The sequence below is a fragment of the Quercus suber genome, unplaced genomic scaffold (assembly GCF_002906115.3).
Source record: "Quercus suber isolate HL8 unplaced genomic scaffold, Cork oak 2.0 scaffold_263, whole genome shotgun sequence".
NCBI classification, from domain to species: Eukaryota; Viridiplantae; Streptophyta; class Magnoliopsida; order Fagales; family Fagaceae; genus Quercus; species Quercus suber.
In genome coordinates, this window is record NW_027069719.1 from 189,139 (window position 1) to 196,385 (window position 7,247).

The following is a 7,247-nucleotide window of genomic DNA, read 5'->3' on the forward strand; positions in this document are numbered from 1 at the left end:
TCTTACTTTTGGTCTGTGAGTGATTTACCCAGTTTTTGTCTGTGAGTGTGAGTGATAGAGTTTTTCTCAGGGGAATGTTACGGTTTCAGGGAAATGGCTGAAGAACACGAGGATGAAACGTTACGGTTTCAAGTTTCAGGGGAATGGGTTTTCAAGTTTCAGGGGAATGGCTTTCTTACGGTTTTCAAGTTGGATTTTGGGGAAGAACACGAGGATGAAGACGACACGGGCTGTTGGGGGAAGAACACGATTTGGGATTGTTAGGGTTTCGTTTCCAGGTGAAGGTGAAATTTGGGGATTTTCGGTGAAGGAGTGAAATGTGAAGACTGAAGGTGTTATGAGTTCAGTCACGAGAGGGTCACGTGTGCGCTAAGTGGGCGGGAAAATGACGTGGCAGGAACACGTGAGAGTCATGTGAGGGCTAAGTCCGCGGGAGATGAGGTGGCAGTGTGTAAGTGGGACACGCTGGCTTTTTAATTATTATTATAATAAGTGCTAGGACCTCCGTTTGCCAGCTCAGCATTTTCTGTCACAGGGTTGACGGTAGGGACTATTTTAAAAACGATTTTTAAAAATCAGGGACTGACTTAGGACCTAAATCAATTTAGGGACCAAATTGAGAATAGGTCCAAAATGTAGGGACCAAAAGTGCATTTTCGCCAAAAAACTAATATAGACCACGATACATGTTAATGAATTCATAATTTAAGAATTTATAGGACATGTTAAATATGAACTATATATCATATAGAGATAAGTAGTGAGAAGAAGTGTTACTTTATGAATATCTTTTGTTACCTGTAAGATTGGATACTCCTTTTAAGATGAGCTTGAGATTTTGTCTATTAAAGAAAAAACCGAAGGAAGCCATTTGCTTTCCTATCATCCACATGCTTTGGTCTAATTAAAAAAAAAATTTTTTTTTTTTTTTTTTGAAAGGGGTTTAAGTAAAATTCGATCCTAAACATCATGTACTACAACATAAGACTTTACTAACTAAAGAGAAGCAATATGCTCTTCCAAATGTTAATGTGCTCACGTTATATGCAAAGCAGGCCGTATAATAGATGAAACAAAGAATTAAGTGATCACATGCTTTGTACTTGAGGAAAGTTGAAGAAAGGGAAAAGTTAAGGGAAAAAAAAAGACCAAACATTATCAAAGCAAAGCTATATTACCGTTAACAATATAAATAGAAGTATTACCTTGAGATGCATATGACTGAGACATTGAGGAAGTTAGAAATATAAAATTGAGCGTAGATGTGAAGAATAAGGGAACGGGACCTAAGACCTTTAGAAGGAGAAATTATTAGCACTTTTAGGAGGACTGTTGAGCTGGTCCTCCCATGTAGTCTCAACCAATGAACCAATAATAAAAAGAGACCTATTTAAAATAATGTTGACTCAACTTTCTAAATGGCAAAGTAAAAAGTAAAAACCAAACTCATGTTAGATTTAACCACCTAAATTTAACTCTAATTAAAAAGAATTAAGCGGAAAAACACAAATAAAGTTAAACCAGCAAGATTCAAAACTTGAAATAAATTTGAGGCTTAAACTTTAAACTGCTAACACAAACAAATTTGAAATCCAAAAAGCTCACACTCATTAGTGACCAAATTTTTCTCTACAGAGAGAGGTCCTCTCTCAAAACTCTAGATCAGTTTTCACAGTCTTAGATGTTCTACGAGATAATGTCAAAGAAGCATCACCGTGAGTCAAGGGCTCTCCAACAAGAAGCACCGCACGCTCCATGGCTGCCTTTCAAAACTCTTTGACAAAGCGCATACGATGACAACTCTTTGAGAGCGAAACGGCTGGGTGGGGTACTCTCTCCTTCAAGATTTGATGACTTAGTTTTTTTTTTTTTTTTTTTTTCAAAATAATTATTTATCAGCTAACTCTCTTTTGAATTTATTTACATTAACAGTTTTGAAGAAATGGCTACTACCTGATGTGCGTGTAGAATCAGCTATCATCTAATAGCAAAGATTGATGTCAAAGTTTTGAATCAAAGATTGTAATTGTTATATTTGGTTGTGGGTTTGTTGTGAGCTTTGAACATTGGTTCTAATGTGATATTGTGATGTATTTCTGTGGTTTGGAATATTTGTTTTAAGTTGGAATTGTAATGTTTCTGGTTTGTTAGAAGGTTGGTGGTATTTGTAGAAGTTAGTACGTAGTATGTTAGTATTTGCAAATGATTTGTGTTTCAAGGGTAGATTTTGTTTTGGTGTTCGGAATTTGGATGTCATTGTAAATTTTTTTTTAATAATAAAATTTCTCCTTTATCCAAATAAATAGGAAAAAGTTTGTTAATGGTATGTGTTGCTTGTAAAATGCTTTTAACAGAGTAATTTGTTGTGCCTGGTTATATGCTTAGCCATATTCCAAATGGATTGTATTGAATAGGGGTTCTAGGGATTAAAGCTAGTTTGTGTTGTAAATGAATATGCTCCTGCAAATTATCCTATTGTGATGGATTCAATGGACTAAGGTGCTCATTCATCTTAAAAATTAAAAAATAACTATAATAAAAACATTGTTATAGCAATAAAAACACTATCGCATTAAAGTCATACATAAAAAATAAGGCTAGTGAATTGATTTGGCATTACAAATATTACACTCACTTCACTAACCTGTTATACAATGGGCATGATTCAAATTAAAATACTCGTAAAAGAAATTAATTTACCCTACCCAATTAACCACCACAATACCAGTTCACAAAAAAATTGTTTACAATAATTATTTGAAGAGAAAATACTTTTCATTAGTATTGGTTTTATACAATTGAATGAGTAAAAATGTTGAAGAATACAATATCTTATAAGTGTATGAGATAACATAACAAAATAAAAGGTGGAAAAATGAATATTCTAACATTTCCTTTCTCAAAATTCTAAATAGACCTATTTTCATTGCCTTCAAAATACAAAAAGACTTTCACTCCTCCAATCATCAATCCAAATTTGATTAATCTTCCATTTCATTGCGGTCAAATACAATAACATTCCTTGTAACTTTCAAGGCAATCATCAATCCATGCTTGAGTAATCTTCTAACTTGAATATTTTTCAAAAATCTTCAGATATCGAATCACTTTTGTTTAGGATTTAATTGTCCAAAACCATTTGAGTTAGAATCCTGCACAATTAGAAAGACATTTTCAATTATTATTGACAAAGTAATAACCACTTATACAAATAAACAAACAAAAATAATGAAGAAAGGCATACNATGGTGGCCTTAAGAAAAATCACCCGGGCTTCATCTTGTGGTACCCCAGGCATAAACGCTGAATATAAGAGAGCTTCATCGGTCTCATAGAGGCACACATCTGGAGAGACCTCCGGAGGCAAAGGTATATCATGTTGTTCCATGTTGATATAATTGGTATTGATGCTGCATCAGATTTTTTTTTTTTTAAGTAAGATAAATAAAACCCAATGTTATTTGCCTGGCCAATCATAAAGATCTCCATCTAGAGTTAGGTATTGATAATACATTTCAAGAGCTCTTTTTTTTTTTTTTCTTTTTTCTTTTTTCAGTTATGAATAATTATATTGAACAAAACCCAGGTACAAACAACAAAAGCACAACACAAACAAAAAAAAAAAAACCTGCTGGACAGATCTGCAATGCAAACACTACCAGCATAGGGGAAGCATTACAAAACACAAAACATCTTACCCTACACTACCCTCCCTCTAAAACAGAAAAAGAAATATTCCACCTGATTCATAAAATTCTATTACAAATAGAATTAGGAACATTTTGCATAAAGAGGATTTGAAACCCAAGCTATGCCATTTAACACCTTCACAATCCTTTGAACCCACAAGTGGGATATATAGAGGCAACTGAAGCTAATGTGCATAAAGAGGGTCTGAAACTACACTTCTGCAGATTACTGACACCCCATTGTAACACTCAATTCCAAATTATTTCAGTAACTCTTTTACTCCCATAGAAAATAGAAAACAACAAAATAGCCTGAAAGGCAAGGCTAGTTCACCTTATGACACAAAATATAGAAAGGATTTCTATCAAATACAAATCCCTATTAATTTTTAAAGGATTTTACTAACGTGTGCCCTAAGAGCACACAATAGTATACCATTTCGGGAATTGAAAAAGTTTTGACAGCTTTTTCAATTCCCGATAAAATTTTTCCAAAAACGGATTTGTTAATGTATGCCCTCCGAACCCATTTTTAAAACCTAAGCTGAAAGTACAGGTACTACAATGTAAAATAAAGTATTCAGTCTACCCTTATGTGAGAGGAAGAGGTAGCACATCACTACATTGTACACCAAGAGTTTGAATAATTTCTCTGCAAAAATTGAGACTAGTGGTGTGTGTCTTTTTTGTATGCATCACATAAAAGGTTTGCGTCTTTTTTGTATGCATCATTTTAATGCTCCCATGAAGTTTATGTAAATTTAAAAGATCTATAGATTTTAATAAATAATAAACTAGATAATCTCTAATAGACAGGTACATCCTTCTGAAACTCGTGTAGATATAAATTATATGCGTTTGCTCTGTTTCTTATACACGATGATAACATAAGTCAATCAAATAGCTGTAAAATTTTTGGACATGTCTAGATAACAATCTTATTCTATCACCCATGTTTAGCATTCAATCATTCACACTTTCAGAAGTGGCGGGATTAGTTCAGTGCCCAAGGGAACAGAGGCAGGTGATAAGACATAAAACAAAGAAATGAAAGAAATCTGAATTTGCAATTCAAAAAAATACCATGACCCATCAAAACCTAAAAGCACAAAACCCAACTAACTTTCCCAAAGAGACAATACCTATATTGAAATATAAATCATATTAATTATATTTAAAAGCCAAAAAGAAAAAAGAAAAAAAGAAAACCCAGATGGAATATTCTTGAATTGGAGACCAAAAACATGAAAACAAAACACGGGGTTCAGTATCTCTTTCAAGAGCCTATAATACTTGAATGAAAATTAAAAAATTCTATATCACTATAATTAAAAACAGAGTTTTATAATAAATAAATAAATAAATAAAACAGAAACAGAGCATGGTAATTACAAGTATACATGTTTAGTCATTCCCTCAAACACCTATCACGCATGCCCACTAAAACATCGCAGCATAAATAACACAAAGTAATACAAAGAATTTGGTCTAAAAGAAACACAAATTTAATGGAAGATATTTGACAAAACACCAAAAAACAAAAAACAAAAAATGAAAGAAAGAAAGAAACTTACCGATTAAGAGAGCAGGAATTCAACGAAATTAGGGTTAGGGTTTGGGCAGAGAATCAATACTCTGTACGGTACGTGACAATCACAGTGGTCTTTTGCGTGATGAGAGCAGTGTAGTCCTGACAATGCCATACTATAACTTTAGCATGGAGAAGATTGCCATTAAAACCAAGGTTGGAGTAATCGAAATTCAATCATGAAAAGTTACATAATTGACTTGTCATCAAATAGATTCGATACTAGAGCATCAAAATAAGAATGGGGTTTGGGCTACAAATTTATCATTGAAAAGAAAATTAAAAAAAATTAATTAATTAATTAATTAATTTATAGAAAATTTTATCATAATAAATTGATTTTTATAAGATCAACATAGCAACATGGGCGTTTGTAGTCCAACGGTTAGGATAATTGCCTTCCAAGCAATAGACCCGGGTTCGACTCCCGGCAAACGCATATGCAATTTTTTGAGATTTTTTCCTCATTATGAAATTCTTGGATTTTAAGGTGATTTATGTCTTTGTTTTTGCTCTTCCATTGATTTGTAGTGACATAATTTTGCTAAATCGATCTTTGGATTCTCTAATCCTAGGACACTCTTGTTCAGTAGTTGTATGCATGATCATGATGTCAAACGGCTCAAAGTAAAAACTTAAGGTTTATTAGATTTTTTTTTTAAGAAAAAGATGAGAAGTTTTATTTATTTTTTAAGAGACAATGCAATGAAGGAGAGATATTGATATATTTTCAAACTTTTTTTTTAAAAGAGTTTCATGTCTGCTTCTAATGATAGCTCTTTATTATCAGACCAAGACACCAATTAGTTTTTGGTATATGCTAGGATTGAACTTCTGATCTCTTATACAACCATCAGAAACTTTAGCAATTGAGCTAATTGGAACTCACCATCAAACTCTGATTTTGATCTTAAGAGGAAGAAATATCATTTGGTTTGTGGTTGTGTGATATATTGGGTGTCTTTATTGACAGTCTAAAAAAAAACTTACAAAAATTGAAGACTCAAGTCATTTTGGTGAAATTAATTGTCAATAATAATTTGTCATACTAATAAATTTATTTTCTAAGTGTCTATATTGACAGTCTAAAAAAAGACTTACAAAAATTGAAGACTCAAGTCATTTTGGTGAAATTAATTGTCAATAATAATCTGTCATACTAATAAATTTATTTTCTAAAACAATTAGAGTTTTTATTGAGCCATAATTTTGGGGGCTTTGTTATGGGTAGGAGACTAGATCTAGAATTGTCTCTCTTTGTTAAGAGCCTTGTAATTCAACAATGACCCCTTGATGTTGTCAATGAAGATGTACATGATTCAAATTCCTCCTTCGAACGTCGCTTATCAAGGTCGACTCAATACAGTTTAAGGCATAAATATATTTAAATATCACTTAAATAATAATTAGTTAATGTTTTATAATATTATATATATATATATATATTGACACACATACTAGCCTCGTTACACACGTTTTGCGCTTGCAATGAGATTTTTTTTTGTCTAGTGTCATAATTTCCCTTTAAAAAAAAAATTGGATAAGGTCCCTTATCAAGGTCGACTCAATACAGTTTAAGGCATAAATATATTTAAATATCACTTAAATAATAATTAGTTAATATTTTATATATATATATATATATATATATTGACACACATACTAGCCTCATTACATGCGCTTTGCGCTTGCAATGAGATTTTTTTTTTTTTTGTCTAGTGTCATAATTTCCCTTTAAAAAAAATTGGATAAGTTTGTTTTGAAGAAATGAATTAGTGGGAGAGTGCCCTATTTTGTAGGCATTTTAAATGAAGTTGAAGATATATTTTTACCTGGTTGTTCTCAAGTTTTTTTCCCTATTAAACGTAAGGTTTAGGGGTATTTTTGAACTACATAAAAGTCTAGTCCAAAAAGGGGAATCATCTTATAAATAGTATAATTTTTCTGATCTAGTGTCATAATTTTTATTT

General features: G+C 32.1%; 1 non-coding gene across 1 annotated transcript; it reads left to right on the forward strand.

The window, feature by feature from the left end:
* The first annotated feature begins 5,644 nt into the window (after positions 1–5,644).
* Positions 5,645–5,716, forward strand: TRNAG-UCC (transfer RNA glycine (anticodon UCC)). The gene has a single exon. It is a non-coding gene; the product is annotated as a tRNA-Gly (tRNA).
* The last annotated feature ends 1,531 nt before the right edge of the window (positions 5,717–7,247 follow it).